Raw genomic sequence first — 12,307 nt, 5'->3', positions numbered from 1 at the left:
AAGGTCTTGCCTATAAATAGCTTCCTCAAATTCGTGGATACTGATACTGATACTGCAGAGAGGCTGGTCTGAAGAGACTTTACAGAGTAAATCCAGGAGAACTACGAGACAAGGCTGAAAGGTGAGTCTCCGAGCAAAGAATTCTTCTAATTCCCGAAGCTGAAACTCTATGCGAAAGGTCAATTCTACCAGGAAAGCAAGCCTGAGAAGGAAGCTTTCCTCTCCACCACATCCATACGCTGGTAAGCACAAGTCTCCGATCGGGATCTGTGTCAAGACGTCACTCTTTCCATATTTGTTTCTATTCTCTAATTCATCTTCTGTGTTTATCTTCTTTAATACCTCATTCACAAACATGTATCAAATGCTTAATTTTAGAATTAAATGTTATCATCGTCATCGTTATCATCTCCCTGTCTCTTTCCATACATTTATCATCCAATTTCTCCATGATGTGTTCTTAATCCCCGAAGTAAATAGCGAGAATTAAGCGAGTGAGTCAATCTGTGTCAAGGAATCAATTAAGTTTAGCTAAAGCATGCTCGACGGCATCTTCACCTATGAGAGCAGAAGTGAAGATGTTATTCCGCCTATTGAGAGAAGGTTGGAGGAATGTGTTAACTAAAGTGAGAAGTATTTCCAAAGATGGAAATAACCTTGCATTTATCACGTTCATCTCTGTTTCACCATAGACGTATGGGAACACGACCGATCACTAAAAGGTGTACGCCAAGGGAAAGTGGAACCTTAGTTGTGCCCTTAACGCGATTGACGAACTTGCGATGTTTTTAATCTTTACTCTTTCTCTTTCTGCTTCATTCATAAGACTTACCATCACATTTTTAGATTCTTTTGTACAACTTCACAGCCAATCCTCGACCCCTGTATCCTGTATCATGTATCTTAGTAGTTTAGGAATTTATTTTATCAACGCATTTTATTTACAACGCATTTTACTTTCAATGCAATGTTACTTCAGCGCAGTTTATATTTCTGTCAAATCAAATTCTTTATTCTTTACAAAAACCGGTCGCATATACCACATAAGTATCGCATTTACCAACAACAATCCACGTGTTCGATCTCGAATCATTCTGAGAAACTTGCGTTGGAATTATACTTGGTTTCAGCATAAGGAAACTAGTGACACGTACTACTTCATCGCATACTACGAACATATTACTATCAATGCATACATTTAAAACATAGTATCGCACAAAATGTCTTTATCGCAAGCACTTGAGCGCATACAGAGCATCATTCATTCATTCATCAGGGCAATAGATAGATAATTCATCATTGTCTATATGCTTTAAAGAACATTATTATAAATTTTAGTCACCAATGGGGTAAATCGTTTACCATATCGCGTGGTGTTGGTTGCGCGATCGCGTAGGCGCTGGAGTAGGCAATCATAGTGGGAGCATCCGATGCTCGTCGTTTAGTTGAAGGTGCGTGTTAGACGATCGCGTAGTTAGCAAGATTTATCGTTTAGATACTACCTATGCAATCGCACATATGCGATATGGAGACGATAGCTAAGCGATCGCTTAGGCGACAGTGCTTCGCGGCATCGTAGACACTTAGACGATCGCGGAAGGCAGGCGTCGTGCGAAGCGTGCTAAGCGATCGTGTACTCCAGGCTTCATCGCTTAGTAAAGGTACACGATCGTGTTGTAATGGATAAACAATCATTTGGATTTTTCTAGACGATTGTATAGTAATGCTAAACGATCGTTTAACTCTGGGAGCGCTGGTAAGCGATAAAACGAAGGGTTTGTTTTATTGTGTAGACGATCGCGGGGTGCTTTGTACACGATGGATGGTTGAAGAAGCGATGCTTTGCCGAGCGGTTCAAGACCCGGTTCGCCTGTTTGAACCGGATACTCCTTGTCTTTGTAATAGTTAGCTTTCCCTTTTGTGTTTTAAGGCAATTTTACCTGGTTCATCAACTTTTATTTCTTATACATGTGATGTATGGTTCTTATATGTCAAAGTGTTTGTCATATAGTTAAAAACCCACCTTAGGTTGTGCAATTACTCATGCATCATGTATTATAAATGTTATAATCAAGCATGAAGAAATTACTTGAAAGCATGCGCATGCATCATGAAATATAAGAGTTATATTTTGCATGCATTGAGAATTATCATGCATCATCCCTTTATTATAAATGTTATAGTCTAAGGGTGAATGGAAGCATGTCTTGTTTATTTCATTGCGGTTTTTGTATAAGTGTTATATAAAAGAAGTAGCAATGAATGGACAATGCATTGAGCATGACATTTAGGCCGTTTATAAGCACTATGAATGCCTTGCATGTGTTAGCTTCGCGTTGTGGTTGTTTCCGTTTATAAGTTTTATAAAGGAAATTAGACCTAAAATCAATAATTCAGAGTTACATGCGGACTTAGGGTAAACTCAAGTTTTTTTAAAAGAGTTTTAAAATTGGATTGAGATAGACCTAAGTTCAAACGGTTCTAAAGAGTTTAGTAACCTAGATTAATCTTTTAAAATCGGTTTAATGGGATTAAATTGGTTGGAATAAAAGATTAAATTTGTTGTAAACCTATCTATAAGGGACTTTTTGTCTAAGGTGGGTTCTGGCTAGGCTGGGGTTCTTAAGTTGACGGAAACGGAACACCCCTACCTGGGAACCTACCTGGAAAGGTGAATTAGATAGATTTTCAATAGGCATGCGACGATTTGGTTAAAGACTCCGTTAAAGAGTTTAATGGATGATGATCAAAAGTTATTCAACTATCCAAAGTAAAAGTTATCTTGGGAAAACCTAAAAGTCACTTAGTTAAAATCCTTAGTTGTGTTTTTTCTAAGTAAACTAAACCCTAGGTTATAAAATACTCAGTAGGAGAAGGAGGCGTATCAGATATGTCTATGATTCCACTCACGTTTCTCCCTGTATGTTCACACCGTGAGATTCATGCTTGGCCTTGAGATCCCCCAGGATGCATCCCCCTTTGGATGGTGTTTGCATGAGTCAATATCAAGGTGGAAGGAGAGAGTATTTAAAGTAAATGGGTGAAGGGTGTGTGCCAACACGTCCTATGGTCTCTGTCATTGGTTCACACTGTGAGATCATTCTGTACGCCCTCATGTCGACTTCAATGCGGCCCCCTTCGGATGGGTTTTATGCAGTTGGTCAATATCAAGGTGAATTTTAGAAATAGATAGGGCTGCTTTAGGTTTTGTCCCAATCGGATTTTTTCCCTTCGGATTGGCCTTTTGGGATCGACCTCTATGGATTAAAATGGCAGGTTACACTTATAGGAGATTGTTAAGTAAGTTAATGATCTCTTGGCCAAATCAATGATGGCTAGTCGTAATAGGAGCAAGATTTGTTCTGGTATTAATGATTGGTTGAGAACTTCTCAATTCAGAGGAGGGATAACTGACCTCCCTTCGGCGGCTTTTGTCCTAAAAGTGTCATTGCGAAACTAGATATCACACGGGGTTCATGTTAGTTTTGCTAAAGCTTTATTGGATGTTGTTTTGTTTTACAATGGGTATTTACATAGAACCTAACATAGGTCAATGTGTTTTTCTTTTCAGCAACTCGTTAGTATTTCCGTTTAAAGCTTTTAAAAATGACCGATTTATTACAGTAGAAAGAATCGTGTGAAACGAATTTCGTGGCAAACGACCTCCATCCCACTACTCTCCAAAAGAAGAGACAAGACAGTAAATATGATTTATTGGTCTTGGAGACATGTCTGGTAGAGAATGATGATTCTGCCTGGATCCTAGATTCAGGTGCTACTAATCATGTCAGTTCCTCTTACCAAGGATTTAGTTCCTAGCAAACGTTGCCACAGGGAGAGATGACTTTTCGAGTCGGTAATGGTGAGGTTATTTCAGCTGTTACTGTAGGTAGGTTGAAGTTATTTGTTGACAAGAAACGTTATCTGTTACTGGATAATATTTTTGTAGTTCCCATATTAAGAGGAACTTAATCTCGGTTTCTTGTCTCGTGGAACAAGGTTATACCATCTTCTTTTCTAAGAATAAAGTGTTTATTTTCAAGAATGGAATGGAGATTGGTTATGGTTCAATGGAAAATAACTTATATGTACTAAGGTCGTTAGTCATAAAAGCCTTGTTTAACACTGAAATGTTTAGTACGACAACAACAGCTAAAAGACCAAAGGTTTCTCCAAAGGAAAACGCCTATCTTTAGCATCTAAGGTTAGGTCACATCAACTTCAATAGAATTGAAAAGTTGGTGAAAAGTGGACTTCTAAAGAGTTTAGAAGAAAACTCCTTACCAGTATCTCGAAGGTAAGATGATCAAACGACCTTTTAGTGGAAAAGGTTACAGAGCCAAGGAAGCCTTGGAGCTTGTACATTCAGACCTCTGTGGTCTGATGAATGTTAGAGCTCGAGGTAGGTATGAATATTTCATCTCTTTTCATAGATGATTATTCAAGGTTTGGGTATCTCTTCCTAATGCAACGTAAGTCTGAAGCTCTTGACAAGCTCAAGGAGTATAAGGCTAAAGTTGAAAACTTGTTAGGTAAGAAGATAAAAACACTACGATCAAATCGTAGTGGAGAGTATATGGACCTCCAATTCCAGAACTATATGATAGAACATGGGATTACGTCCTAACTCTCAGCCCCTGGTACACCTCAGCAAAATGGTGTATCAGAAAGGAGAAACAGAACCTTGTTGGACATGGTTCAATCTATGATGAGTTATGTTCATCTTTCAGACTCGTTTTGGGGTTATGCAGTGTAGACTGCATGTTATATCCTGAATAACGTTCCCTCGAAAAGTGTTTCTGAAACACCTTTTGAGTTATGGAGAGGCCGTAAAGATAGTTTACGCCACTTCAGGATTTGAGGCTGTCTGGCACATATGCTAGTGACTAACCCAAAGAAGTTGGAACCGCATTCGAAGGTTTTCCTCTTTGTGGACTACCCTAAGGAAACGAGAGGAGGATACTTCTATGATCCAAATGAGAACAAAGTGTTTGTTTCTACTAATACTATCTTCTTGGAAGAAGATCACATAAGGGATCATAAACCACGAAGTAAGCTCGTTTTACATGAGATCTCAAGTGAGACTGAGACTACTGAGGGTTCAACAAGAGTTGTTGAATAGGCCGACGGATCAACAAGAGTTGTTGAGGTCGGGACGTCTAGTCAACCAGCTCAAGAGTTGAGACTGCCTCGATGTAGTGGGAGGGTTATGAACCCATCGGATCACTACATGGGTTTGACTGAAGCCCAAAACGTCATTATGAATGATGGGGTCGAGGATCCGTTATCTTTTAAGAAAGCAATGGAGGATATTGACAAAGATTAATGGGTTAAAGCCATGAACCAGAAAATGGAGTCTATGTACTTCGACAACGTCTGGGAGCTTGTTGATCCACCTGATGGGGTAAGACCTATTGAGTGTAAGTGGATCTATAAGCAAAAGAGAGGTGTAGATGGAAAGGTGCAAACCTTTAAGGCTAGGCTCGTGGCAAATGGTTATACCCAGATTGAGGGAGTTGACTATGAGGAAACTTTCTCACCTGTTGTCATGATTAAGTCTATCTAAATTCTCTTGTCCATAGCCACATTTTATGATTATGAAATATGGCAAATGGATGTCAAGACTGCCTTTCTGAATGGTAATCTCAAGAAGACCATCTATATGACTCAACCAGAGGGGTTTGTAGTTCTAGATCAAGAGCAAAGAGTTTGCAAGCTTAATAGATCTATTTATGGACTGAAACAAGCATCTCGATCTTGGAACATCAGATTTGACATTGTTGTCAAGTCATTTGGCTTTGACCAGAACGTTGATGAGCCTTGTGTTTACAAGAAGATCATCAATAGCTCAGTAGCTTTTCTAGTACTATATGTGGATGATATCCTACTCATTGGGAATGATGTAGGATATCTGACTGACATTAAGAGTTGGCTAGCTGCCCAGTACCAAATGAAAGATTTGGGTGAGGCACAGTATGTTCTATGGATCCAGATCATTCGGGATCACAAGAACAAACGGTTAGCCCTGTCTTAGGCATCATACATTGATCAAATGTTGATCAGGTACAGGATGCAAGATTCCAAGAGGGGTTTGTTACCTTTCAGGCATGGAATCGTTCTGTCTAAGGATCAATGTCCTAAGACACCTCAAGAGGTTGAAGAGATGAGACAGATTCCCTATACTTCTGCTGTAGAAAGCTTGATGTATGCAATGTTGTGTACCAGACCCGATATTTGCTATGCAGTAGGGATTGTCAATTGGTATCAGTCCAATCCAGGATTTGATCACTGGACGGCGGTCAATACGATCCTCAAGTATCTTCAGAGAACGAGGGACTACATGCTTATGTATGGAGATAAGGATCTGATCTTTACAGGATACACGGACTCTGACTTTTAGACCGATCGAGATTCTAGCAAATCGACATCGGGGTCTGTGTTTACTCTGAATGGAAGGGTATAGTTTGGTGAAGCATCAAGCAAGGATGTATCGTGGACTTCACTATGGAAGCCGAATACATAGCGGCTTGTGAAGCAGCTAAAGAGGTTGTTTGGCTGAGGAAGTTAATTACAGATTTGAAAGTTGTTCCAAATATGGATTTGCCTATCACTCTTTATTGTGTAACAGCAGGGCTGTGGCAATTTTAAAGGAGCCTCGGAGTCATCATCGAGGTAAGCACATAGAATGGAAATATCACCTGATCAGGGAGATTGTGCGTCGCGGTGATGTGATAGTCGAGCAGATCGCATTGGAGCACAACGTTGCTGATCCCTTTACAAAGGCCCTCACGGCTAAAGTGTTCAAGGGTCACCTGGAGAGTTTGGGTCTGCGGGACATGTGACATCTTGTCTAGGGCAAGTGGGAGATGATACTAGGGTATGCCTTAGTTTATTGTATATTGTACATTTTTTATATTGTATTGTACATTAGTTTCCCGAGTCATTAGGATAAGTGGGAGATTGTTAGGATTGGTGTCCTAATTCTCCTAGAGTCTCGTTGTTTTATAAAGATACACATTGTTCAATGAATAAAATAAGTGTTATTTAATTCTAGCATTTATTCATATCCAATAAACAAAGCTCATTGGTTATCTTATGTGAACTTAAGCATGTATATGTGATATACAAGTAGATCATGCCTTAAGTGATAACCTAAATCGGTCTATAGTATAAAGATTAAGGTGGGATACCTGATCCTAGTGACACTACAGATGCGCCCCGCTTTGTAGAGGTTTGCAATTGTTATAAACTACTACAAATGGTAGATCCTGACCATTTGTGTGGAGATGTGGAGCGAGGGTGTTCTATACAAAGAGTTTTTATAAGACCCGGACCACGAGATGACAAGACTCTGTATATAACGCCGCTGATATTAGAGACTTGCATCTCACCTAAATGACCATAGGTGACACGACTTCAATCCTGAGTGTTTTGTGTACTTCTGCCTTTGAGGGCGGTCCTTTGATTAGTATGGGTGAGAGTGGCCAGATTGTCAACTCAACATGCTTACCTTTTTGGGGACTTGTCTGGTCTGGGAGCTAGGAACTCAATCCATAATATAGAATTCCCTCCTTTCCCGAAGCAGGGATAAATAGAGAGATTGCTCCCTTAAGGGCTGATTCTGAAGCTTGAACATAGTGGCCACAGCTTCTCTTTGAAAGAGAAGACTCAGTCATAGTAGGATTATGATTTATGTTCATTGGAAGGATCAATGGGACTTAAGAAGACAGATGTAACTACAGGGGCATAACGGTTATTGGCCCAACTGTACTTACACTCGATCTGTGAAGGGTTGTCGCACTGCTGATTGGTTAAGATGGACAAATAATATATTTGTAGTGAGGAGAGTTCAGCCGTCAGTCTTTAGTGGAGTGTCTGGCAGTTAACGGATGGTGGATCCCGTGACTAAAGAGTTTAGTCAGTTATTCACGTACCTTCGGAGCTTCGAATTTACAGGTCCATGAGATCCCTTGGTAGCTTGGATTCATGTTGAAGGATCAGTTCTTGGTGTTGATTTGAAATGTTCAAATTGACAAGAGGTATTTTGATTATATATGATATAATCGGTATGATGTATAAGATACATCTAGTGGAGGATTGATGTAAATGAGATTTACATTAAGTACCATGGAATAGAAACAGAACTATGGTTTATATGTTTCATGAGATGAAATATTAAAACTATAGCTTATAAATATAGTATGATAAGTTGGTTATCATTTAATTTATAATAATATTAATTATTAGATAATTAATACTTTTTCTTTTAAATAACCAAATGTAGTGGGTAGTTATTGCATCATGGTAACCGTGAGTATAAAGAAAAGTGGTTTCCTACATTTTTAAGAAAAATAAGTTTTTCATAAAATTTTGAAAAGAATTTTGAGTTTTCTCTCCAGGGAAAAGAAACTCACAGAAGTTGTCAAGTAAATACAGATTTACTAAACGACGGCTAGGCGAGCTAAACGATCGTGCAGGTGCTAGCTAAACAATCGTACAGTGTTTACTAAACAATCGCTGGCCCAAGGTAAACGATCGTGTAGAATCGACCGAGCTAAACGATCGCATAGCTTTTGCTAGACGATCGCATAGTTTTATTTATACGATTGGACATTGACCTATACGATAGGTCTCTGACTTCTCCCACTTGCCCAGTCATGTACACGATCATTGTTCCTCCGCTCGTCTTCCTCACACCAAGTCTGAACAGAGCCCACCCTCTGAAATCTCATACCGAGAATACTAAGGTCGCCTTGTTGGTGGTGTCAGACTCAACTCGACACCGTTGAGATTTTTCGAAGGCCGTTCATGGTGCTGTAAAGGCCGTTCACTGTTGGGGAGGAGTTCATGACCGAGGAGATCGTTGAGGACGAGCGTGAAGTGTTCGTGCTGTGTTCGTACAGTGTTGCGGTCGTGTAGATCGAATGTTCGTGGTTGCTATTGTTCGATCAGAGTGTGCATCGGAGCATGGAGACGCCTCTACCATTGTTAATACAGTTTTTCCCTCTGTACATTTGTTGTTTCATGCTGTAATTTCTCTGTAAATTGTATAACTGCTTGTATTGAAGTCGACTGTAAATGATTTGTTGATTCATGATTGTAATTTGGAATGGCCTTGCTTCCGCTACTCATGGAAATCTCGTTTCCGATTTCCTTCAAAGGTAACTTTGTTGGTGGTGTCCTTGTTCTTGGAGAAGATCGAGATCGCCGATAACGGTGGAAGAGGAAAGCTAGAGGAATCAACAAAGGTAAGTTTTGATTTATTCTCCTTTTCCTCTTTTCTAGCATGCATATGGTTTTGTTTGAATGTTTATCCTACAAATGCATGCTTTATTTTACTATTTTTGTTTCCATAAGAAACGAATATCTAAATGCAAGGTATTCACATGCTTCCGTGGGAATTCGATTCCTTCAATATAAAGCCAAGTGATTACAATTGTTATATTTATCTGTAAATAAATGACAATACAATGATTACAATGATACATGAATAACCTAAATTAGTGAATGATTACTTAGGCTCCCCTAAGCGTGAGACTCTCTAAAACATACATTCCCTCTGAAAGAGTAACATAACATGCAACAAAAGAATTCAAAATCAATAAGCACTTAAACTACATTTAATTTGAGTTTTAAACATGCTACTCATGAAGTTTTCAAAAGAGGGTTTGAACATGACAATACCTTTGTAGTTCTCTTCACGATTTCAACAGAATCTCCACAATGTTGAGCTGGATTCTTCAAATAGACCACCAACAAGATCTTCTCAACTATGCTCAAGAAGGAATGTGTGGTGAAACACTCTAATCAAGCTGAATTGAAGATGAACTAGTGAGTGTGGAGTAGGGTTTCGATTTTGCAGCAGTAAGGATAAAGAACTCAGTCTTCTTCTTAATTTCCATGCATGAAGCTTCATTATATAGACCTTTTTCATGCATTAGAACATGGTTGCATGTAGAGCAGCTCCTACTTAGTGTTAATTGAAGAGTTCATGGTGGAATTTGGTGATAAAACACCATATGTGAAGTTAGTGGATTTTTCCAATTTTTGGGAAAAATCCACTAACTCAAAAACAATTTCAAAAAATTGATTTTTCACTTATATAAACTATTTTATTTAAAATTTAGTTTTATATAATTAATTCAAAATTAATTTAAATAAAATTAATTTAATTAATTTAATATCTTAATATTAAATTAATAAAACATCAATTCCATCAATATGAATTAAATTCATATAATCAATATTTAAATCATAATTTAAATATTAATTGATTCTCCAATCTCGTTTTAATTTCGATTAAATTAAACGTTTTAATTGTATCGTATACAATCAATAGAAAAAACCTAAACTGAATTTGAACATTTCAAATTCATAACCCTAAATTCAAAATTCATCCATTCAATTACTCAATTCATTATTCCAATTTATGATCTAGTAGAGGGACCTATTGAACCTATAGATATGAGCTCCAACGATTTGTAATCAATTGGTTAAACTCTTTAAACAGAATTAATTACTTTTCGTAAACCATCAAGACATACCACTATAGCTTAATAGTTGCACCCTCCTCAGTGTAGATGTATTTCTATCCATGTAAACCATAATCAGTAAGTCGATCCTTCACAGGTTGTTCGTATTTACAATTGAGTCAAAATTATCGTTTACCCCTGTAAATATATCTTGTTCCTTAAGTTTGCACTGACCCTCTAATGAACAATTGATTTATAATACCACTTATGAATCATGTCCCTCTCTATCATGAGAAGGTGGGACCCCAATTGTTCAAGACCTACAATCAGCACTTAAGAGAACAACCTATCTGTTAACCCTGGACCGGGTAAGAGTGAATTTCATCTTGTAGGGCTATGTTCTTAGCTATCTATATGGTCTTATCCCAAAATGGAAGGCTTATTGAGCAGTGTTGTTGGACTACTCTCACCCATGTAGATCAAAGGACAATCCCGAATAAACAGGAGTTCATAGCTAGCTCAGGATTAAGATCGAATTATCCTTGGTTACTTTAGTATGAAATAGTCAGTTTTAATGGTAAACGATCATTATAAAGAAAAGTGACTATTCCGTGGTCCAGTCTTTATGCAAACTCATTGCATAAGATGCTTCCATTCACATGTCTCTACATGAATGATCTATGGATCACATCATTTGTATTATCTATACAAAATGGGCTGCATCCAATAGTGTTACCAGGATGGATACTTATAGACCATTTAGGCTATATTACTATTAACTTGATCTTGTTTATGTCACTACATAAAGTTAAAGTATTCATACTATAACCATGAATATGTTTATTGGATTTTCATAATAGAATGCAATATCAACAACTTTACTGAATAAGATACTCAATAATATGTTATTGATAAATAGAATGTTTAACATGAATTTTATGAATTGCGAGTTCTAAGACATTTCCAACACCCACTAAGAATGAGACTCCCTCTCATCGAGAACTTTTATCTTTCTACTTTCAAATGAAGACCACTCCACTTGTAACACTTACACACCCTAAAGTTTGAGAATCCCTTCTCTTCAAAAATGTAACCCTAAACCTCCCTAAAGCCACGATATATATCCAAGAAATAAAAGGATGAATGAACCGAAAACAAGTCAGTCGAGCTATGAGGAATATTTACCCATAGTTTTCCATATAAGTGAAATACATTCTGTTAGAAATAGCAAAGACATGCTGAAGGACAAAACCATGGGACAGTGTAAGACTCACCTTAAAGACAACTGCCACGACAATCTTAAAAAATATAGAAAACACCAAGTCTCTAACACACCGTGGACAAATAATAAATCTTTATAAAATATTTCCATATATTAAAAAAACTATTTTTTGAAATTTAAAAATAGATGCATTGAATAACTAGTTGGATCATTCAATCTTTTTTTTTCAATCTAAAGATTATTATTCGAAGACTTCTTATATATTTATGGAAAAATTATCTTTTTAGTTCTTGAGTTTTCAAGATAGGAGCATTTGGTCCCTGAATTATTATTTTGGTCAATTTAGTCACTGAATTTTGAAAAATAGATTTAAAAGATCCTTATTATTTTAATTATTTCAAATAACATATTTAGATTGAAAAATAAAAAATATTGTCTCTCTCCTATCACTTCTCATCCTCTCCCTCCCCTCCACCACCGTCCATTCACTCTTTTCTTCAAGTTCAGGCAGCAAACAAGATATTACAACTTTTCATAGTCATCAAAGAGGTGCATGTAAAATTTATATGAAGCTTCTCCCCTTCTTAATTTTCCTTATTTTCTCTCACTACAT

Source organism: Benincasa hispida, chromosome 5, assembly GCF_027475165.1.
Source record: "Benincasa hispida cultivar pf3 chromosome 5, pf3_genome.v1.1, whole genome shotgun sequence".
NCBI lineage: Eukaryota > Viridiplantae > Streptophyta > Magnoliopsida > Cucurbitales > Cucurbitaceae > Benincasa > Benincasa hispida.
Note: the sequence above shows the minus strand (reverse complement) of the source record.